This window comes from Chiloscyllium plagiosum, unplaced genomic scaffold (assembly GCF_037043375.1).
Source record: "Chiloscyllium plagiosum isolate Xiang-an unplaced genomic scaffold, Cpla_swu_hap1 HiC_scaffold_20, whole genome shotgun sequence".
NCBI classification, from domain to species: Eukaryota; Metazoa; Chordata; class Chondrichthyes; order Orectolobiformes; family Hemiscylliidae; genus Chiloscyllium; species Chiloscyllium plagiosum.
This window is the reverse complement of record NW_028270158.1, coordinates 466,922-491,311: the sequence shown is the minus strand read 5'-3', so window position 1 is coordinate 491,311 and position 24,390 is coordinate 466,922. Positions and strand designations below refer to the sequence as shown.

General features: G+C 44.6%; 1 protein-coding gene across 1 annotated transcript in view; it reads right to left on the bottom strand.

Moving 5' to 3' along the window:
• The window catches only part of gpr139 (G protein-coupled receptor 139), an 87,317-nt gene that overhangs the window by 17,446 nt on the left and 45,481 nt on the right, over nt 1–24,390 (bottom strand). The window lies entirely within an intron of this gene.

Genomic DNA, 24,390 nt, shown 5'->3' with positions numbered 1-24,390 from the left:
CAGTATCCCATTCTCGCCCTTGATCCTTTAACTGCTAGACTCTGACCAGCTCCCTCTGGAATCTATCTAATGAACTGGCCCCAACAGCTTCCTGTGGGAGAGACTTTCACTGGTTCATCACTCTGTGAGTGAAGACATTCTTCCTCATCGCAGTCCTGAATAGCTTCCCCTTATTCTTAAATTGTGACCCCAATTCTGAACTTCCCCAACATCAGGAACATTCTTCCCAAATCTAGTCTGTTGTGACGAAGTTGCTCCTTTAACAAGATTATGCAGTCCTTGGCTTTTGTTTCAGAGAGGTTATAATGACACAGACTCCAAAAAGTCTGGGGGGTTGAAGGGTTTTGGGGCCAATTTGATTACAACTAACACATACTGACTCAGGCAGAAGGCTTTCAAGTTTAAACAAAAGTACTTGTACAATAAAAGGGGAATGGCCAGATCTCCCAGCTCAGCTTTTCACTGGTTTGGTTTGGTTTTTAGCAGTAATTTGGAAAAAGCTGCTGAACCCAAAAAAAGCAGGTGCAGACTGGTGCTTGTTCTCTCTCTTTCTCTCTCTCTCTCTGACTCCTATCCTGTAAGAACTTGTGTTTGATTTTACCTTTTGTGCCAATGTGTGTTTATGGGGATTGTTGCAAGTATTTGGAACAGTATCATTAAGTTGGGTTGATCTGTTGGATTTTCAGAGAAGATAAGTTATTTGGTGTTCTGTTTTCTGTTGTTTGTGTTTGATTCAGTAATCTTCTAAATAAACTGTTTTGTTTAAAACTAAGTGGTTTGACCAGCTGAATCTCCCCTGGAATATCCGCTCTACACTTGCTTAAAACAACTGGCAAAGTTAGGGTCTGGACTACCTTCTTAACATATTTTGAGGAGTCTGGCCTGGTCTATAACACTGTCCAGTCCCATCAGGATTTTACATGTTTCTATGAGATTCCATCCTCATCCTTCTAAATTCCAGCGAGGAAAAGCCCGATTGATCCAGACTTTCCTCATATGTCAGTTCTGCCATCCCAGGAATCCCAGGATCCTTCACTGGACTCCCTCAATAACGAGAATGTCCTTCCTCAGACTAGGAGACCAAAACTATGCACCATACTCCTGGTGTGGCCTCAGCAAGGCCCTGTATAACAGCAGCAATACATCCTTACTCCGATACTCAAATCCTTTCGCTATGAAGGCCAGTACACAATTAGCTTTCCTCACTGCCTGCTGCACCTCTGCGCCAACCTTCAGCAACTGTTCCACCATGACACCCAGGTCTGGTTGCACCTCACCTTCTCCTAAACTGCACCCATTCAGACAATAATCTGTCATCCTGTTTTTGCCACCAAAGTGGATAATCTCACACTTATCCGCATTATATTTTATTGCCAAGTACATGCCCACTCATCCAGCCCATCCAAGTCACCCTGCAGCCTCTTAGCATCCTCCTCACAGCACACATTGCCAGCTTAGTGTCATCTGCACATTTGGAGATATTGCATTCAATTCCTTCATCCAAATAGTTAGTGTATATTGTGAACAGCGGAGGAGCCAGCACTGCACCCTGCAGCATCCCACTCACCACTGCCTGCCAGTCCGAAAAGGACCTGGACTGAACAATGAGGACTCCTTGAACAACCCCCTGTTAATGTGTACCCATGTGCTACAACCTCTGCCAGTGGGAATGACCCATCCAGAAATGGTGATGGTGTGTGGAACATTGTCTGGAAGATGTGACTGTGTGAGTATGACTGTGTTTGTGAGACAGCTCCCCTACCTCAGTGCTGGGTTTTATATTGTTGTTTCTGATGCCTAGATCAATGCCTAGTTTAAATCCTTTTGTTGTTGTAGATGGCCAGCGCTGGACAGAGTTCAACATGAATGACTTCCCCCACTGATCACCTGATGTTTTGTTCTTGGTTAAACCCTACCCCCAGGTCCAGCTCATTAGTAGGTGGACGAAGATTGGGTTTTGACTATGAAACAAGGGAAAATTTTCCATATCTACTCTGAGGATCTCCCTCAGACCATTTGGACAGGTGTGGAATTTATGAAGTCTCAGAGTCCCACAGTGGAAAAGGTGCTGGGAGGTTGAGGGTCACTTTGCAAATACATTGATCCAGGAAAGCTGAGCAGGAAAGGGAGATGAGACCTCCCAGTTGCACAAGATCCATTTTGAACAATGTTATTCATGGAGCAGGAGGAATGGGAATGCTCCTCCTAGCTGATTGAGGAAATGCCCTGTGTCCATTCTGCTGGTCACTGACCTCTATTCCCTGAACAGCTGGTCTCCTGCTCCTGTGCTTTGTTGCCTCTTTCTCCATGGAACAGACCATGATGGAGTCCTGCTCCAGCTCAACAAATGCATGCCCATTCCAGATCTTCAATGGCCAGAAGCAGTGCCCAATGGCTTCAGCCATGGCCTTAGTGCTGGTTTATCCAATGACCAAAAAGTAATTTAACCAACAGCTGGCTGTGAAAAGGAAAAAACATTTGGTTTGGAAGGTTCTCCTCAGGTTAGTGGTCCATTTCATACCCTCCTGGAAATATTGGAACCTGTACTGACTCTCTTTAAACAAAAAGAGTTAATTGTTCATTCACCAATGTCTAATTCTGTCATGAGTTGGTGATCATGGCTTTTTGCCCAAACATCACTGTTGTTATCAGTGTCATATTAAAAACTTGTTTGAGATTTTGAATGCATTTTAGTAAAAAGCAGTTTACTCTTTTTATCATAGAATCCCTATAGTGTGAAAACAGACCATTTGGCCCAACAAGTCCACACCAACCCTCTGGACAGTAACCTTCCCAGACCCATTCCCCTACCCTCTTACTCTACATTTCCCCTAACTAATGCACCTAACCTACACATCACTGAACTCTATAGGCAATTTAGCATGGCCAATTCACTTAACCTGCACATATTTGGACTGTGGGAGGAAACTGAGCAAATCCACGCAGACACGGAGAGAATGCGCAGACTCCAGGGTGGCACGGTGGCTCAGTGGTTGGCACTGCTGCCTCACAGCGCCAGGGACCCGGGTTTGATTCCAGCCTCGGGTGACTGTCTGTTTAGAGTTTGTTCATTTCCCTGTGTCTGCATGAGTTTTCTCTGAGTGCTGTGGTTTCCTCCCATAATCCAAAGATGTGCAGGTCAGGTAAATTGGGCATGTTAAATTGCCCATAAGGTTGGGTGCATTAGTTGGAGATCAATGTCAGGACATGGGTCTGAGTGGCGTACTCTTCAGAGGGTTGGTGTGGACTTGTTGGGCCAAATGGCCTGTTTCCACATTGTAGGGAATCTAATCGAATCTACACAGACAGTCACTCGAAGCTGGAATCAAACGTTCGGCCCTGGCACTATGAGGCAGCAGTGCTAACCACTGAGCCACCATGGCACCCGTATAGGAGGCAATTTTATTAAATATTGCATTCTAAATTAATAAAGTCATTTCTGAGCAGTCTGCAGTATTATCTAAAGGTAATCGTTAAAACGTTGCTAAAAGCAATGAAATTGCTGTGGGCTGACCCTTTGAAACAGTAGAAGACACTTGGAATAAGTGTTATTAAAATACTTTTTAAGAAATCACAGGCTTGAACATTCTGGTTTTGTAAACCATTAACAGGTATTTGATCAATCAAAGGTCTTACATTAGTTGTTGAAAAGTTCAAAATGGTCTTTTCACAATTTGCTGCAACAATGTTTAAAACATCATCCTGTTCTCAACTAAACTCCGTTCGTCAACACTCCGAAAGATACATCTGACGAATTCAGTTTAATCTTTTCAGAATAAGCACAATTCAAGGTCAGATTGCAGGCCTGTGCTGAATCATTGTCGGGTTAGAGAGAGGGGAAACATGAGACTTTGATCATTATTCACTGAGTGAAGATATAATCCCTACAGTGTTTGGCCCAAGGGGTCTGCACCAACCCTCCAAAGAGCACCACACCCAGATCCACACTGTCCCTGCATTTCCCATCACCAATCCACCTAAGCTGCAAACCTTTGGACTGTGGGAGGAAACCAGAGGAAACTCATGCAGAGACAGGGAGAATGTTCCACACAGACAGTTGCCTGAGGGTGGAATCAAACCCAGGTCACTGATGCTGTGAGGCAGCAATGTTAATCCCTGAGCCAATGTGCCACCTATAATATCCACAACTGAGGAAGTAAAGTGAAGAGAGGATTCAGTTTTTGTGGCACTTTTTTGAGAGTGTAGAATTCTCAAAATACAATGTTTGGTCAACTCCTGCAGATGGCTGCAGGTGGGAAGTATACTTTACAGGGCAAATGGGAAAGGACAACTCTGGGATTCAAAACACACCTGTTCCACTTTACTAGAAGGGTGGTAGAGATAAACCAGTGAGGGAATTATAGACCAGTTAGTCTCACATCAGTGGTAGGGAAACTATTGGAGAAAATTCTGAACAAGAGAATTAATCTCCATTTGGAGAGGCAATGTTTGATCGGGGATGGCTTTGTCAAAAGGAGGTCATGCCTAATAAATTTGATTGAATTTTTCGAGGAGCTGACTAGATGAGGATAGTAGAGTTCATGTAGGTACATGGACTTCAGCAAATCCTTTGACAAAGTCCCATGTAGGATACTGAGAAAGGAGGTAGAAAGCATATGGGATTCAGAATAACTTGGTATGATGCATTCAAAACTGGTTGAGTTACAGAAGACAGAGGGTAGTAGGAGAAGGCTGTTTGTGTGCAGTGATGTACCACAGGGAGGAATGCTGGGTCTTTAGTGTTTGGGTGAGGATGCGGGAGGGATGATAAGTACTTGTGGATGACACAAATATTTGCTGAGTGGATGACATTGAGAAAGAAGGTGTTATATTACAGGAGGATACAAACAGACTAGTCAGATGAGTAGATTGGTGGCAGATGGAATTTAAGCCTGAAAGGTGTGAGATGATGCACTTTGGAAAAAGGAGCAACACAAGGGAGTACTCAATGAAAGCAGGATGCTAGGAAGCTCAGAGGTTCAGGGGTTCTTGGGAAACTTGTCCATAGGTCCCTTAAGATGGCAGGACAGATTAATAGGGTCATTAAGAAATCAGACAAGGCATAGATTATAAGAGCAGGCAGGATATGTTGGAGCTGTACAGAACTTAGGTCACTGTGCTATCGGGAGGACGTGATTGCACTGTAGAGGATACAGAGGAGACTAACAATCACAAGGACATACCATATTAAAGTGAAAGACAAGAGGTGTCGATGAGATTTGGCAAAAGCCTTTTAATGAAGTTGGTGGGGCTGAGAGTTAGACACTGCCTGGGAGGGGTGGAGGAGGGGGTGGGGAAGGGGGTGGGGGGGAAGTTGAGGTGAGAAACCTCACTGCATTTAAAAGGTTCTGGGATGAGTACTTGATGTGTCATAACTTTAAGGCTGTCAGCCAAGTGAGGGATAGTGGGACTAGTGTGTGTAGTCACAATTGTTTGACAGTACAGACTTGATGGGCTGAAAGGCCTCTTTTGTACTGTATAGTTCCATACTTCTATTGTTTAAAATGTGACTAATTTTAGTTTTGAAAGTGGTATCATTCACCTTAAAGGATGCATGGTTGACCTTTCAGAATCTTTGAAGAGAAAATGAGGTCTGCAGATGCTGGAGATCAGAGATGGAAATGTGTTGCTGGAGAAGCGCAGCAGGTCAGGCAGCATCTAGGGAACAGGAGAATCGACGTTTCGGGCATTAGCCTTTCCTGAAGAAGGGCTAATGCCCGAAACGTCGATTCTCCTGTTCCCTAGATGCTGCCTGACCTGCTGACCTTTCAGAATCAGCAGTCTGCCTGGTTGTCCTCTCATGATTGGTCAGCCTCTGTCTATCAATGATATTATAATAAGAACACAACAAGTTTGTCATTCTCACATTGCTGTCCATTTTATTCATTTGTTGGTTGTGAATGTCACATTTATTGGCTACCCCTAATTAAGAATGTGAGATGTCTTCTTGAAGTGCTGCAGGTTTTCCTGATAAATCTGAACACATATCAGCATCACCCTATTTCTCATGAGAAGTGATTTAAGGACATCTCAGTACATCCAAAATAAATCCGAGTGTAACAGAAGAGTGAAGGATTAAACCCTGCTTTCAGCAAGACTGCATTTTCCTGGAGGGTTAAAACTCCAAGGAATGTAAAAACTCAAGTTTAATTCAATCACTTCAATAGCTGCAGCTTATGAAGATTTTAGCGGAACAGGGTTAAGTATTAAGTTAATTTGAGCTGCACTGAAAACTGTGATAAACAACCACGTTTTTACATTGAACAGGTGAATAGCTAATGAAGGAAAGTGTAAATCGAAGCCTTTCGGAAATCAAGTTCAGTTTTGAAGCCAAAGCAAAACATGATCATGTCTCAGTCTTTTTCAGTTTTGCAGTGATGCATTGGTATGCTGTGTTCATGACAAAGATTTGCAAAGAATTACATTGTGCTGACTTATTAGGGAAGTAAAGGATTTTACATAATTAGCAATCATGTATTAGGCATCCAATGAATAACAGGATCATGAAGGAACTGTACAAAAATAGCTTAACTAATTGTGGGCAAAAATATATTTTTTTTTGTGTGATTTGTTTTATGAGAGTGAATTGGGTGGAATGGGAATGGTGATCAGTTTAATTGATGATAATCTATACAACAGTTTCAATTTCTTGCTGAATTTGTTGTGGTTTTTTTTAAGTATTTAAAGTTGAGGATTATAAATTCAAACAAAGTATTACAACCGCAGTATTCGGAGATTCTGCTTATAGTTTAGTGCTGGGTGTATACAGTGCTGTAGGCTGGATGGAAAAAGTGAGAGTCTATTTTACATTCTCCCCCAGAGGAGGTCAGGACCAAACCCACCCCCCACCCCCATCCCAGTTTGACCAACTGGAAGGCCTGTAGACCAATGAACAAGGAAAATTACAGAACAGGAACAGGTCCTTTGGCCCTTCAAGCCTGTGCTGATCCAGATCCTCTATCTAACCTGTCACCTATTTTCTAAGGGTCTGTATCCCTCTGCTCCCTGTCCATTCATGTATCTGTCTAGATACATCTTAAATGATGTGATCATGCCTGCCTCTACCACCTCCGCTGGCAACGTGCACCCATCACCCTCTGTGTAAAGAGTGTTCCACACATATCTCCCCTAAACTTTTCCCCTCTCACCTTGAACTTTGTGACCCCTCGTAATTAAGTCCCCCACTCTGGGAAAAAGCTTCTTGCTATCCACCCTGTCCACACCTCTCATGATTTTGTAGACCTCAATCAAGTCCCCCCTCAACCTCCTTCTTTCTAATGAAATAATCCAAATCTACTCAACCTCTCTTCATAGCTAGCACCCTTCATACCAGGCAACATCCTGGTGAACCTCTTCTGCACCCTCTCCACATCCTTTTGGTAATGTGGTGACCAGAAATGTACACAGTATTCCAAATGGGGCCAAACCAAAGTCTTATACAACTGTAACATGAGCTGCCTCCTCTTGTGCTCAATACCCCGTCCGATGAAGGAAAGCGTGACGTGTGCCTTCTTGACCACTCTACTGACCTGCACTGCCACCTTCAGGGTACAATGGACCTCAACACCCAGATCTCTCTGTACATCAATTTTCCCTAGGACCTTTCCATTTGTTGTACCGATTAAAAGCCACTTCAGGATCTCACCCCTACCCACCCATACCTGCTGGGAATTTACCCAAGGCCAGGGGGGATCCAGTGGGTCTCACTGAGCAGACTGATTGAATGAATGATAAATGATTTATTTATTGTCGCTTGCATTTTACAGTAAATAATAAAGTGAGAGGCTTTAACTGTCGCCACAACCCAGTGCCATTTGGAATAGCTTAAGAATAAAAAGGAGAAAAGATATAACTGAAAGAGTGTCCTGATACCTGCACTGTCACCCCTCCTCCACCACCTCACCGCTGCCCACACTGGACACATCAATGTAGGAGTCACCTCTCTTTAGTGCCATCTCTTCATCGCTGGGCCCACCTCATCAACATGGCCACTGATGCTGGGTCCTGTCCTGAACCCACGCTCCACCTGTAACCAGGCGTCCTGGCTCCCCTGCCCCACCAGGCCATTGCCTCTACCATCTCACCAAGGCTCCCATTCTAGCCGCCCTCCTCTGAGATAGAACAGGCCCTTCTGCCGTCCATGCTTGCACTGACACATTTTGCCATATTTTTGAAGGAGCAAGCTTGGACAGCCTTGCAGGTGCCGCCATCTTGAATGCCTGCTGCTGCTGCTGCCTGCAGTCACCATGAAGAGTAATGTTCCACTGTTGCCTCGGACCACCAGGAGCTGCCCTCAGTGCCATTATGATTATGAATGAGGTGTTGCTTCTCTAATGGGTTCCTGGGCAGAAAGAGATAGGGAGTGCCAGTGGAGTGCGACAAGGATCGGTGCTGGGTCCTCTACTTTTTGTCATTTACATAAATGATTTGGATGTGAGCATAAGAGGTACAGTTAGTAAGTTTTCAGATGACACCAAAATTGGAGGTGTAGTGGACAGCGAAGAGGGTTACCTCAGATTACAACAGGATCTGGACCAGATGGGCCAATGGGTTGAGAAGTGGAGTTTAATTCAGATAAATGCGAGGTGCTGCATTTTGGGAAAGCAAATCTTAGCAGGACTTATGCACTTAATGGTAAGGTCCTGAGGAGTGTTGCTGAACAAAGAGACCTTGGAGTGCAGGTTCATAGCTCCTTGAAAGTGGAGTCGCAGGTAGATAGGATAGTGAAGAAGGCGTTTGGAATGCTTTCCTTTATTGGTCAGAGTATTGAGTACAGGAGTTGGGAGGTCATGTTGCGGCTGTACAGGACATTGGTTAGGCCACTGTTGGAATATCATGTGCAATTCTGGTCTCCTTCCTATTGGAAAGATGTTACAATACTTGAAAGGATTCAGAAAAGATTTACAAGGATGTTGCCAGGGTTGGAGGATTTGAGCTATAGGGAGAGGCTGAACATGCTGGGGCTGTTTTCCCTGGAGCGTCGGAGGCTGAGGGGTGACCTTATAGAGGTTTACAAAATTGTGAGGGGTATGGTTAGGATAAATAGGCAAAGTCATTTCCCTGGGTTCGGGGAGTCCAGAACTAGAGGGCATAGGTTTAGGGTGAGAGAGGAAAGATATAAAAGAGACCTATGGTGCAACTTTTTCACGCAGAAGATGGTATGTGTATGGAATGAGTTGCCAGAGGATGTGATGGAGGCTGGTACAATTGCAACATTTAAGAGGCATTTGGATGGGTATATGAGTAGGAAGGGTTTGAAGGGATATGGGCCGGGTGCTGGCAGGTGGGATTAGATTGGGTTGGGATATCTGGTCGCCATGGACGGGTTGGACCGAAGGGTCTGTTTCCATGTTGTACATCTCTATGACTCTATGACTCTAGGGAGGGTGGCAGGTTCCTCACCCACATGAAGGCAGGGTCTTCTTTCAGTGAGTGGTCTGGTGGAGATGTCATGTTTGCAAGAAGCAGAGTCCATTACTGTGCTCCTTGCCTATTATGGAGATAGTGACGACTGCAGATGATAAAATGTGGAGCAGGTCAAGCAGCAACTGAGGAGCAGCAAAGTCCAGGTTTCAGGCCGGACCCTTCATCAGGACTCCCCCCACATTGTCCCCACTGTGAAGTTTAGGAACATTCCAGAAGCTCGACTCTTTGTCTATCATTCATTCTCGCTTTTGTTTCCTGCAGGTACCAGCAGGATTAGCACAATCTCTCCGCTCAAGTGGACTACCCCCTATACCCCAGCTCTGAGGGAAAGAACAGAGAGACCTCAGAGAAAGCTCTGACAAGTCCACCTCCTGCAACCCCACCAGCCCCAGAAATGTACCCCGCCACCCCCACACCCCAGGTGGGTATTTAGTCAGATTAGAGTTAGGAACATCTCACTGCCACATCTCCATGGCTGAAGAAGAAATGCCCCAGGTTACTGGCACTCAGAGAACTATCGGAAACTGGGAACTTGTTCAGGCCTAGCCAGGAGATGACCCTGTGGTGTTGGCATCAGGTACATTGCACACATACACACAGACACATGCGTGCACGCACGCACACACACATACAAACAGACACGCACACACAGAAACACACACATACAAACAGACACGCACACACAGAAATACTCAGTGACACACACAGACTCAGTGACACACACACGCACGCACACAACCACAGCGACAGAAACACGCAGTGAGACACACACACACACACACACACACACACACACACACACACACACACACACACACACACACACACACACACACACACACACACACACACACACACACACACACACACACACTGTGTTTGTTGGGGGCATGGGCAATATGACAGCAGCAACCCCCTGGAGAGGCCACGGACAGCGAGTTCCAGAGTTCTTAGTGTCTGCTGGATATTCACACGGATCCGCTCTCCATCGCTATAGACAGCACAAACAACAAGGTGATAGTGGGATGCAGGACCTTGAGCTCATTCTAGGTGCCCTTCCCTCACAAGGAAAGAGACTAATGCCAAGAAGCATCCAGTTGGAGAAGGAGCCACTGACTGTTCTCCCAGCTGTCTCCTCAGGACCCTCCAAATGTTACTAGTCCCTCCATCTCCAGCCTACCTGCCCACTCAGTCCAGTGGAAGTTGAAGGTGAGAGAGGTGACAGCTGTCTCTGTGTTTACACATGCCTCTGGGCTAATGTGAGCAATCCTCCAAGGCCAACAGGGTCCAATGTAGAACAGACGCCCTCCACCCTATCCCAAGGACTGCACCAAGATGCCATGGGAGGGAAAGAATGAAGAAAGCCCGAGGCCACATTGATGACACAGCTGAGAGATCCATGTTAATGGAAGTTCACTTTTCAGGTCTGTCAATCCACAACATAGCACTGAAGGTACGCAGCCCAGCATCATGAGTGCTACCCATGCCTGGTCCTCGTCAATGGCCCACAGTTTGAAGTCTGCACTCTGTGCTGCTGTGGGGAAATGCCAGGTGACTGTTACTTTGGAAACAGAAGTCAATCTTTCTGGGAAGCAAATCATTGCTCCTACATCACAGCCAGAAGTGGGACTGTCTCGTGTTGTAACACCATCTGGTCACATTGCTCAGGGCGATAAGTCAGACTTACACAGGAGGTTCCTGCCACCTGTTCACACTCACCCCACACGTGTGCTTCTCCCTCCACCCTCACGGTACAGGCCACTGTGTGTAACACTGTAACATTGAACATGAAGGCACTCCCTTACAGAATGAAACCCTTACCCTGCCCACTCTGGGTGTGGTCACAGCCATTTGCATCCTCATTGGTCTTGGTATTTATCTTGCGACCAAAACAAACAACATTTACTTATGAAGGGCTTTTGCCCGAAACGTCAATTTTCCTGCTCCTCGGATGCTGCCTGACCTGCTGTGCTTTTCCAGCACCACTCTGACCTAAACCCCAGCATTTACTCATGACTGCCTCCTTGGATTTGATGAAAGATTATTCCAATATGCTTTGAGCCACGGATGAGTTGCCTGATACACACGCGGTGTATTGGTATGTATGTGACAATGTAACTTTGATGTGGTAATTGTGCAGCAACAGGTCTACACCCCTCCGTGATCATGCGCCAGCCATGACAAGCTTTCCTGTCTTCCTGTCTGTGATAAACAGCACCATGAGGCAGAAATACTGTGAATATTTCACATCTGGCTGAAGGGCTGAAGCAGGGACACTGTGAGCTTGTAGGTTAATGCAAAGTAAGCGAACAATAAAAAGCAAGCCTGAGCCTGGGGATTCAGCCTGGTCCAGTCTGGGAACCCCAAAGGGCAGTGTCCTTGCTGCAGCCTTTCAGTGAGAGTTGCTGGAGTGCTGGAGTGTAGCATTGAACCCTATTGTAAGTGAAGTACAGATAGACCCCAATAATGTTGGTGAGTCTGGCACATATCAGATGCCAAGGCGCTGTACATGTGAGGAGAAAGTGAGGACTGCAAATGCTGGAGATCAGAGCTGAAAAATGTGTTACTGGAAAAAGCGCAGCAGATCAGGCAGCATCCAAGGAGTAGGAGAATCGATGTTTCGGGCATAAGCCCTTGCGCTTTTCCAGCAACACATTTTTCAGTACTGTACATGTGAGTTGTGTGTGACCAGGTACTGGTGGAGTGTGCCCTGAAACATCAGAAACTGATCTCCAAAGTGGAGCAACAAGTGGTAATCTTGAGTCACCAGATACCCACTCGGATGTTCATGTCAGGAATTCTCAGCGACCAGTTTCCGTACAATTACTGGAGGCAAAGTTCAAAGAAATACTTCTGTTACAGTTCTCAATAAGTTAGTAATTGTTTAAATAAACTTTCACAGAAAATATCATCAGCTGCAGGACTGGGAACTGATGCAACCTTTTCAAAAATCCGCTGGTCAGAATTATTTGAGTTAGTCTGAGTCTGGTTTAAATTCTAAGAAACTGATCCAGTGAAGGTATTGTGACCAGCTGTAAGCAAATATCCAGCTGATGTGATTGGGGTGATTCTTGCATGTGAAAGATGAGAATTCAATATTCCAGCACTCTCTGCTTCTGAATTATACCTATTAGTTTGTGAGGGAGATCTGTAACCATCTAGGTACCTAACCCTAGGGGCATATATTCTCACCCTATATTGGGAAAAGATTAGGATTTGTTTGTAATTATTGATCATTCATTGATATAAAACTACATAAACAAACTTAATCAAATAGGAGGTTATTTCTAAATGGAAGCTTAACTATAAATGGAAATAAGATGTAGCTACCCCAATAAGGAAAAAAATGAAATGTTATACACCATTAGTTAAAAATCACACAACACCAAGTTATGGTCCAACAGGTTTAAATGAAAGCACTAGCTTTCAGAGCGCTGCTGATGAAGAAGCTGATGACTATAACCTGGTGTTGTGTGATTTTTAACTTTGTTCACTCCAGTCCAACACTGGCATCTCCAAATCGTTATACAATTTATCATCCTGTCATCAAAAATGTTGAAATTCAGTCTCAGCTGCGTATTGCAGCCCCACAATTCCATTCTATTACCTGACCATTCTCTGAGGTTGACCCAGAGTATTCATGATCTTGGTTTTCTACCCAGTGCAACTAAGATTTCAATTCCATGTCCTCTCTATCAAATTTACTCCATCACTCATGATGTCACAGCCCAACTCTGCCGAAACTCTAACCCAAGCCACTGTCTACCTTCTCACTCCAATTTTACAGCACTCTCTACTGAACAGAACAGCAGTGCTTCACAACAGGCAACACCCTACTAATGATGTCACCTAGAAGGGGGACAAAATGTCCCAGCTCAGTGAACAGACCAACAATGAATCCAACCTGCTCCTGAGCTACAGATCTTCACAAAAACTTTAAACGCTCTCTATTCTTCATAGTCTGTGCATTATACCTTCCCCTTGACTCATCAATGATGTTATATTCTATCTAAGCTCCATAGTCAGGGAATCTTATTCAAACGATCTGCCTCCAGCCACATCCCATCCATGTTTTTGGTCACCCATCTGGATATCTTCTTTCACTAAAATATCATGTCTGTGGGTGCTTTCTATTCTGTATTCGAGATACAGAATATCTGTATTATACAAATGCAGTTAGCAGTTGTTACCTGAGAGAGAGAGTTCAGAGAACAATCTTGTATATTCAATGGTTACAGGAACAGAAGGAATTTCTTTGGTTGTGAGCCAGACTGCCGGATGGTGTGTTGCCTCTCGGGTGCCAGGGCTTGGATCAAGTCTACAGGATTCTTAAGTGGGAGGGAGAGCAGCCAGAAGTCATGGTGCACATTGCTACCAATGACATAGCTAGGGAAAGGGAGGAGGACCTGAAAAGAGAATGCAGGGAGTTTGGTTGGAATCTAGAAGGCAGGACAAGTGGAGTAGTAATCTCAGGATTGCTACTGGTGCCACGTGCTAGTGATGCTAGGAATAGAGAGCGAGTGCAGATGATCACGTGGCTGCAGGGCTGGTTTAGGAGACAGGCCTTCATATATATGGATCATTGGGATATCTTCTGGGGAAAGTGAGACCTGTACAAGAAGGACGGGTTGCACCTGAACTGGAGGGGCACCAATATCCTGGGTGGAAGGTTTGCTAGAGCTCTTCGGGAGGGTTTAAACTAGATTAGTGGGGGGTTTGGGGGAGGAGATATGGGAACCTGAACTACAGATCAGATGATGGAGTAGGTGGTGAACAACCAGATGCAGCATGCAGACAGTCTGCGAGGAGGGATAGGCACTTGATAGAGCAAAGCTGCAGTCAGTGTGGTGGGTTGAAGTGTGTCTATTTTAATACAAGTAGAATCAGGAATAAGGGTGACGAACTCAGGACATGGATCAGAACTTGAAATATGATGTTATGGCCATCAGATATCACAGGGGCAGGAATGGTTGTTGGATGTTTCAGGGTCTACAGAGTCAGTATAGGTGGAAGTGAGATGTAGGAAAGGAGCAGTCACTTTATTGGACATTTTCTTCAGGCACCACCAATAGCAACAGAAACAAAGAGGAGTATTTGGGAGGCAGATTTTGGAAAGGTGCAGCAGTAACAGGATTGTTGTCATGGGTGACTTTAATTTCCCTAATATTGATTAGAACCTCCTTAGTTCAAATAGTTTGGATGAAGCAGTTTTTGTCAGGTGTGTACAGGAAGGGTTCCTGATACAATATGTAGATAGGGGAGAGGAGGCCATATTGGATTTGGTGCTAGGCAACAAACCAGACCAAGTGTCAGAACTCTCGGTGAGAGAGCATTTCGGTGATAGTGATCACAGCTCCATGACCTTTACTATAATCATAGAGAGGGATAGGAACAGACAGTAAAGGAGGGGGAAATACAATGCTATTAGGCAGGAACTGGGGCACCTAAATTGGGAACAGATGTTCTCAGGGAAATGCATGATGGAAATGTGGAGGTTGTTTAGGAAGCACCTGCTGATGGTGTTGGACAGGTTTGTCTCACTGATGCAAGGAAAGGATGGTAGGGTGAATGAACCTTGGTGACAAGGGATGTTGAGCATCTAGTCAAGAGCAAGAAGGAAGCTTACTTAAGGTTGAGGAGGCAAGGATCAGACAGGATTTTAGAGGGCTACAAGGTAGCCAGGAAAGAACTGAAGAATGGACTTAGGAGAGCTAGAAGGGGACATGAGATAGCCTTAGCGGGTAGGATTAAGGAAAACCCTAAGGTATTCTAACTTATGTGAAGAACAAGAGGATGGCTTGAGTGAGGGTAGGGACGATCAGGGGTAGTGGAGGGAACTTGCGCCTGGAGTCGGAGGAAGTAGGGGAGGTCTTTAATGAATACTTTGCTTCAATATTGACTACTGAGAGGGACCTTGACGTTTCTGAGGACAGCGTGAAACAGACTGATATACTGGAACAGGTTGATGTTAGGAAGGAGGATGTGCTGAAAATTTTGAAAAACCATGAGGATAGATAAACCATGAGGATAGACCCCAGGTTACTACAGGAAGTGAAGGAAGAGATTGCTGTGCCTTTGGCGATGATCTTTGCAGCACAGTGGCTCAGTGGTTAACACTGCTGCCTCACAGCGCCAGGGACCCGGGTTTAATTTCCATCTTGGGTAACTGTCTGTGTGGAGTTTGCACATCCTCCCTGTGTCTGCATGGGTTTCCTCCAGGTGCTCTAGTTTCCTCCCATAGTCCAAAGATGTGCAGGCTAGGTGAATTGGCCGTGCTAAATTGCCCATAGTGTTAGGTGCATTAGTCAGGGGTAAATGTATGGGAATGGGTTTGGGTGTGGACTTGTTGAGCTGAAGGGCCTGTTTCCACACTGTAAGGAATCTAATCTAAACTTACTGTCCACTGGAGTAGTGCCAGATGACTGGAAGGTAGAAAATGTCATTCTCTTGTTCAAGAAAGGGAATAGGGATAATTCTGATAATTAGACAAGTCAGTCTTATGTCAGTGGGTGGCAAAGTATTGGAGAGGATTCTGAGAGATCAAATTTATGATTACTTGGAAAACCATAGTTTGATTAGAAATAGTCAGCATGGCTTTGTGAGGGGCAGGTCATGTTGATGAATGTAGATATGGTATGCATGGATTTTAGCAAGGCGTTTGATAAGTTTCCCAAGGTAGGCTCATTCAGAAAGTAAGGAGGCATGGGATACAGGGAAACTTGTCAGTCTGGATACAGAATTGGCTTGCCCATAGAAGACAGAGGGTGGTGGTAGGTGGAAAGCATTCAGCCTGGAGCTTGGTGACCACTGGTGTTTGACAGGGATCGGTTCTGGGACCTCTGCTCTTTGTGATTTTTATATATGACTTGCATGAGGAAGTTGGGAGGGGTTAGTAATTTTGCTGATGACACTAAGGTTGGTGGAGTTGTGAATAGTGTGGAGGACTGTCATAGGTTGCAGTAAGACATTGACAGGATGCAGAGCTGGGCTGATAAGTGGCAGGTGGACTTCAACCTGAACAAGTGTGAAGTGATTCACTTTGGAAGATCGAATTTGAATACAGAATATAGGGTTAAAGGCAGGATTCTTGGCAGCGTGGAGGAACAGAGGGATCTTGGAGTCTACGTCTATAGATCCCTCAAAGTTGCCACCCAAGTTGACAGGGTTCTGAAGAAGGTATATGGTGTGTTGACTTTCATTAGCAGAGGGATTGAGTTTAAGAGCCATAGGTTATGCTGCAGCTCTATTGAGCCCTGATTAGACCAGGAATATTGTGTTAGTTCTGGTCACTTCATTATAGGAAGGATTAGGGTGTAGGTTTGCTCGCTGAGCTGTAGGTTTGATATCCAGACGTTTCATTACCTAGGGCTACAGCCCTACCTGCCTGTACTGGAGGGTATGTGTTATGAAGAAAGGTTGAGGGAGCTTGAGCTTTTCTCATTGGAGTGAAGAAGGATGAGAGGTGACTTGATAGCGGTGTACAAGGTGTTGGGAGGCATAGATAGAGTGGATAGCCAGAGACTTTTTCCCAGGACGGAAATGTCTATCACGAAGGGACATAATTTTCAGGTGCTTGGAGAAAGGTTTAGGGGAGATGTCAGAGGTAGGTTCTTTACACAGAGAGTGGTGGGTTTGTGGAATGCACTGCCAGCGGGGGAGTAGAAGAATATACATTAGGGACATTTAAGCGACTCTTGGATAGGCACATTGGATGATATTATAATGAAGGGTATGTAGTTCGTCTGACCCTAGAGTAGGATAAAAGGTGGAACAATATCGAAGCCGAAGGGCCTGTACTGTTTTATTTCTAGTTTTCAGGTTGCTCAGCAGTATCTCACAAACAAAAATTTTTTAAAGTGCAGTCAGAGTTATGAAAGAAGCAACAACCAACTACAAATAGAATCCTTGAGCTCTGAATCGAGTTCTTGAATAAAGGAATACAAACAGCAAGTGCTGCAGAGACTTGGCAGGTCTGGCTCCATGCATCTGGGAATTATGGTGTGTGTCTCTGTTTGGCTTGTGCTCGGATGGATGTGTTGTCCCAGTCAAAGTGGTGTCCTTCCTCATCTATATGTAAGGTCATGTTTTTTGTGGTTAGTTGATGTTCATGTATCCTGGTGGCTAGTTTTCTGCCTGTTTGTCCAATGTAATGTTTGTTACAGGTCTTGCTCAGTATTTTGTAAATGACATTAGTTTTGCTTGTTGTCTGTATAGGGTCTTTTAAGTTCATTAGCTGCTGTTTTAGTGTGTTGGTGGGTTTGTGGGCTACCATGATGTTAAGAGATCTGAGTAGTTTGGCAGCTTTTGGTTTTAAAAATCAGAGAAAGTAGCAAAGAGCACAATAGGTGAATGGGGGTGGGGATGGAGGTGATAGACCAGAGAAGGGGGTGGAGTGGATAGGTGGAATGGGAGATTGGCAGGTAGGACAACTCATGGGGACAGTGCTGAGCTGGAAGTTTGGAACTGGGGTGAGGTGGGGGAAGGGGAAATGAGGAAACTGGTGAAGTCCACATTGATGCCCTGGGGTTGAAGTGTTCCGAGGCAGAAGATGGGGCGTTCTTCCTCCAGGCGTCGGGTGGTGAGGGAGCAGTGGTGGAGGAGACCCAGGACCTTGGCAAAGTGAGGACTCATGCCCCCCAACAAACCACCCTCCCATCCTGGCACCTTCCCCTGCCACCGCAGGAATTGCAAAACCTGCGCCCACACCTCCTCCCTCACCTCCATCCAAGACCCCAGAGGAGCCTTCCCCATCCATCAAAGTTTTACCTGCACACCCACCAATATCATTTATTATATCCGTTGCTCCCGATGTGTTCTCCATAACATTGGGGAGACTGGACACCTCCTCGCAGAGCGCTTTAGGGAACATCTCTGGGACACCTGCACCAATCAACCACACCGTCCTGTGGCCCAACATTTCAACTCCCCCTCTGCCAAGGACATGCAGGTCCTGGGCCTCCTCCACCGCCGCTCCCTCACCACCCGATGCCTGGAGGAAGAACGCCCCATCTTCCGCCTCGGAACACTTCAACCCCAGGGCATCAATGTGGACTTCACCAGTTTCCTCATTTCCCCTCCCCCCACCTTACCTCAGTTCCAAACTTCCAGCTCAGCACTGTCCCCATGACCTGTCCTACCTGACAATCTCCCTTCCCACCCATCCGCTCCACCCTACTCTCTGACCTATCACCTCCATCCCCACCCCCATTCACCTATTGTGCTCTATGCTACTTTCTCCCCACCCCCACCCCCTCACATTTATCTCTCCACCCTGGAGGCTCCCTGCCTCTATTCCTGATGAAGGGCTTTTGCCCGAAACATCAATTTTCCTGCTCCTTGGAAGATGCCTGACCTGCTGTGTTTTTCCAGCACCACTCTAATCTAAATATTTGGCCCAACAAGTCCACACTGACCCTCCAAAGAGTAACCTCCTAGACCCATTCCTCTACATTTACTCCTAACTAATGCACCTAGCCTACACATCCCTGAACACTGTGGCCAAATTTAACATGGCCAATTCAGCTAACCTGCACATCTTTGGACTGTTTGAGGAAATTGGAGCACCCGGAGGAAACCCACACAGACACCGGGAGAGGATACAAGCTCCACACAGACAATTGCCCAAGGCTGGAATCGAACCTGGGTCCCTGGTGCTGTGAGGCTACTGCACTAACCACTGAGCCACTGTGCCGCCTAGTAAGGTTTAAATTTCACAGTCATAAATTAACCATTCATTTTTACATATTTTTCTGCAATTATTTAAGAAAAACAATAAATAGTTATGTTCTAGTTAAAGAAATACAGTTCTTTTGAACTGAATCAGAGTCAGGGAAATTGAGCATTTTGTTGTTTAACCAAATGTTCATATTTGTGGTGGCTCCAGCAAGGGTGGAGCTCAATGTTGGGGCAGTCTCTCCAGTGAGTCCTGACACTTTTGACAATCCTTCACTATTTAAATAATATCACTAAATTAATGATAAATCATAGCAGTTGCCAACACTGACATTTAGCAATCCTGTTATCTACCCTGGCATTTCCACATGATATGAATTTACAGCTGGTGCTGGAGAGAGATGAATAGCTTCCAAAACATATGCTTGGCTAAAATTTAAACTTTTTTTAATGTTATGAATATGTTTATTGCCATATGTTTCTGAGTATTATATAAGCAGTTGAAACCATAAGACCATGAGTTATAGCGGCAGAATTAGGCTATTTGGCCCATTTAATCTAGTCTGCCTTTTGATCATGGCTGATGTGTTTCTCAACCCCATTCTCCTGCCTTCTCCCTGTAATGTTATTTCTGTCTTAAATAGACTCAATGACCTCGCCTCCATAGCCTTCTGCAGTAATGAGTTCCACAGATTCACCACCCTCTGGCTGAAGAAATTTCTCCTCATCTCAGTTCTAAAGGCTCATTCCTTCACTCTGAGGCTATGCTCATGGACCCTAGTCTCTCCTACTATTGAAAACATCTTCTCTATGTCCACTCTATCCAGGCCCTCCAGTATTCTGTAAGTTTCAATCAGATCTGCTCACCCTTATAAACTCCATTGAGTACAGACCCAGAGTCCTCAACTGCTCCCCAAAGGACAAGCCCTTCACTCCGGGGATCTTTCTTGTAAACCTCTGGACCCCTCCAAGCCAACACGTCCTTCCTTTGATATGGGCCCAAAGCTAGTCACAATATTCCAAATGCAGTCTGACCAGAGCCTTATACAGCCTCAGCAGTATATCTCTGCTCTTGTATTCTAACCCTCTTGAAATAAATGCTAACATTGCATTTGTCTTTCTAACTGCCAAGTGAACCTGCATGTTAACCTGAAGAGAATCCTGAACTAGGCCTCCAAAGTCTCTGTGCTCCAGATTTCCAAAGCATTTCTACATTTAGAAGATAGTCTACATATCTATTCAAACTGCATGACCTTATGCTTTCCCACATTGTATTCTATCTGCCACTTCTTTGCCCACACTCCCAACCTGTCCACGTCCTTCTGCAGCCTCCCCGCTTTATCAACACTACTAGACCCTCTACCTGGCTTTGCATCATCTGCAAACATAGCAACAATGACCTCAGTTCCATCGTCCAGGTTATTAATGTGTAAAGTGAATAGTAATAGTCCCAACACTGACCCCTGTGTAACTCCACAAGTCACTGACTGTCATCCTGAAAAAGACCCCTTCATCCCCACTTGCTATCTTCCCCCAATCTTCTCTCCATGCCAGTACCTTGGCCCCAACACCATGGGCACTTATCTTACTTAACAGCCTCCTGTGTGCCATCTTGTCAAAGGCCTTATCAAAATCCAAATAGGTCACATATTTTAAAACACATCTGGATAGATTCATGATTAGGCAGGATTTAGAGGGATATGGGCCAATGCTGGCAAATGGGACTAGATTAATTTAGGATATCAGGTCGGTAAGGACGAGTTGGACTGAAGGATGTAACTCTGAAGATGGACAAGGGAGATCCAGTGGATGTAGTGTACCTGGACTTTCAGAAAGCCTTTGATAAAGTCCCACATAGGAGGTTAGTGAGCAAAATTAGGGCACATGGTATTGGGGGCAAAGTACTGACTTGGATTGAAAATTGGTTGGCTGACAGGAAACAAAGAGTAGTGATAAACGGCTCCCTTTCGGAATGACAGGTGGTGACCAGTGGGGTACTGCAGGGATCAGTGCTGGGACCGCAGCTTTTTACAATATATATTAATAATATAGAAGATGGTATTAATAGTAACATTAGCAAATTTGCTGATGATACAAAGCTGGGTGGCAGGGTTAAATGTGAGGAGGATGTTAGGAGATTACAGGGTGACCTGGACAGGTTAGGTGAGTGGACAGATGCATGGCAGATGCAGTTTAATGTGGATAAATGTATGGATATCCACTTTGGTGGCAAGAACAGGAAGGCAGATTACTACCTAAATGGAGTCAAGTTAGTAAAGGGGCAGTACAAAGAGATCTGGGTGTTCTTGTACATCAGTCAATGAAGGCAAGCATGCAGGTACAGCAGGTAGTGGCCTTCATAACAAGAGGGATTGAGTATAGAAGCAAAGAGGTTCTTCTGCAGCTGTACAGGGCACTGGTGAGACCGCACCTGGAATATTGTGTGCAGTTCTGGTCTCCAAATTTGAGGAAAGACATTCTGGCTATTGAGGGAGTGCAGTGTAGGTTCACAAGATCAATTCCTGGAATGGTGGGACTATCTTATGTTGAAAGATTAGAGCGACTGGGCTTGTATACCCTTGAGTTTAGAAGATTAAGAGGGGATCTGATTGAGACATATAAGATTATTAAAGGAATGGACACTCTGGAGGCAGGAAACATGTTTCCGTTGATGGGTGAGTGCTGAACCAGAGGACACAGCTTAAAAATAAGGAGTAGGCCATTTAGGACAGAGATGAGGAGAAACTTCTTCACCCAGAGAGTGGTGGCTGTGTGGAATGCTCTGCCCCAAAAGGCAGTGGAGGCCCAGTATCTGGATTCGTTTAAGATAGAGCTCTCAAGGATAGTGGAATCAAGGGTTATGGAGATAAGGCAGGAACAGGATACTGATTGAGGATGATCAGCCATGATCATAATGAATGGTGGTGCAGGCTCGAAGGGCAGAATGGCCTACTCCTGCACCTATTGTCTATTGTCTATTGTCTATTCTGTTTCTGTGTAGTACAGCTCTATGACTCTATGACATCCATGGGCTCTCCTTTGTCTAAATTGCTCATTATCTCCTCAAAAAATTCTAACAGATTGGTCAGGCATGATCTTCCCTTGATGAAGTTGTGCTGACTTAGCTGTATTTTATGCTGCACTTCCAAATACTCCACAATCTCATCCTCAGTAATGGACCCTAAAATCTAATCCGTGACCGAGGTCAGGCTAACTGGCCTATAGTTTCCTGTCTTCTGACAATTGCCATCAAGTTTTCTCCTAAAACTAATCCCAGCAATTCTGTACATTTTCAAAGAATTCCTGGAAAGAAACAGGAAAGGAATATTTGTAGCTTCTGGAAACATGTTGGAGGATTGGAAAATTGCCAAAGAAACATTCTCATTCACAAAGGGCTGGACTCAAGAAAGCACTAACCATTGACCAGTTGGCTTAATACCAATTACTGGGAAAGAGTTAGAGTCAGTTATAAAGAGTGCAATAGCAGAACATTTAGAAAGACATCAAAAGATCAAGCAGAGTCAGCATGGCTTTCTGAAGGGGAAATTATGCCTGATAAATTTAATGTAGTTTGCTAGGCAGGAACAAATGGGATAGATAGAGGGAAAGCAGTCTATATAATTTATTTGGACTTTCAGAAGGCATATGACATGGTATCACATATTAGACTACTAACAACATAATAGCCCATGGTATTTGAAGTAGTCTATTAGCATGGATAAAGGATTGACCAACTAATAAAAGACAGAGCATTGGAATAAGAGGTGTATTTTCAGGATGGGAACCTGTAACTAGTGGAGCATCACAGGGAACAGTATTGGAGACAGAATTATTTGCAATTTGTATTGATAACTTAGATGATGGAATGTACTAAAGCCAACATTGTGAATGATACAAAATTAGGTTGGAAGGCAAGTGGTGAAGCTGACACAAGCTGTCTACAAATGGATTCTGTAGAACATGGAGAGAAAAAGACAGTTTACTGAGTGACACAAACATGGCCGATCAAGGCAATATGAGAGAATGTTAGGTAATGCAGTTTGGCAAGAAGAATAAAAGAGATGCATGTTATTTAAAAATGAGAATGGACAGCATTTTAGCTGAATGGAATCAGTAATGTCCTTAATGCCCATGTTGGAAAGCTCAAAGTGGGTGATGACAGCTCTCTGTCTTGAAAGATTGTTTGTTAATGTGGCATAAATGGAATGTTGTGGTAAAGGTATTTGCCTCACTATATTATTATTGTCTGAGAATCAGTTTTCCTACAAATTATCACCACTTGCTCAAGAATTATAAATTACAGTTAGAAATGTAAAATCTTAGAAGCAAATCCAGTGAAATTGGCAAAGAGATGTGAAGATTTATCTCTGGGGAAGGAGACAGGTTTCTTGTTATCAAAGAAATGGCAGAGAATAAGATCTGAATAAGATCTGAAATAGACTATTAGCCAATGCACAAACAAACCAAGGCTTGTAGTTGCTAATGAAGTTTTAAGACTACAGTTATGAAAAAAGAAAAATTGCAGTGTTCGGGGAAAGAGCAACAAAGTTTTTGGGAAACAAAGAGGCACGATGGGCAGAATTACCTGTGTTGTTTCATTCTAGAAAGTTAGTGCCAGTGACTTTACATTATCTGAAAAGTGTTCGCTGCTTAATAACTCTTCTACAAAGAAGGAAGATGAATTTATATAGGGCCTCACAATCTTTAATATTCTGCAATCCTCTAATCCTGACCACTTCAGCATTTCCTAAAACCATAAGATTTGGAAGCAGAATTACGCCATTCTGCCCATCAAGACTGGTCTGTCATTCAATCTTGGTTGATATGTTTCTCAACCTCATTCTTCTGTATTCTCCCTGTAACTGCTGATCCCTTTGTTAATCCAGAACCTATCTCTAGTGATTATAATGAGCGTAAGAGTTCCCTGATTGGGGCTGTTAATCTGGTCCAATCAGGTAGCCCTGGCTGACAGATAAAATCAGCAGAGTCAGGACTTCTGTTCACTCCGAGAGCTGGCTCTGAGGGAGCTGGATGAGTGTCAGGGAATTTTCACATAAATGAAGGTTGACTTGCTGATGAGATACCAGCCTCTGTGGAGTTATTTCGCAATCTATCTCTGTCTTAAAAATGCAAGTGGCTTTCACAGCCCTCTATGGCAATGAGTTCCACAGATTCACTACCCTCCGGCTGAGGAAATTCCTTCTCATCTCAGTTCATGAAAGGTCATCCCTTCACTCTGAGTCTGTGCCCCAAAGTCCTAGTTTCTCCTACTAGTGGAAACATTTTCTCCAC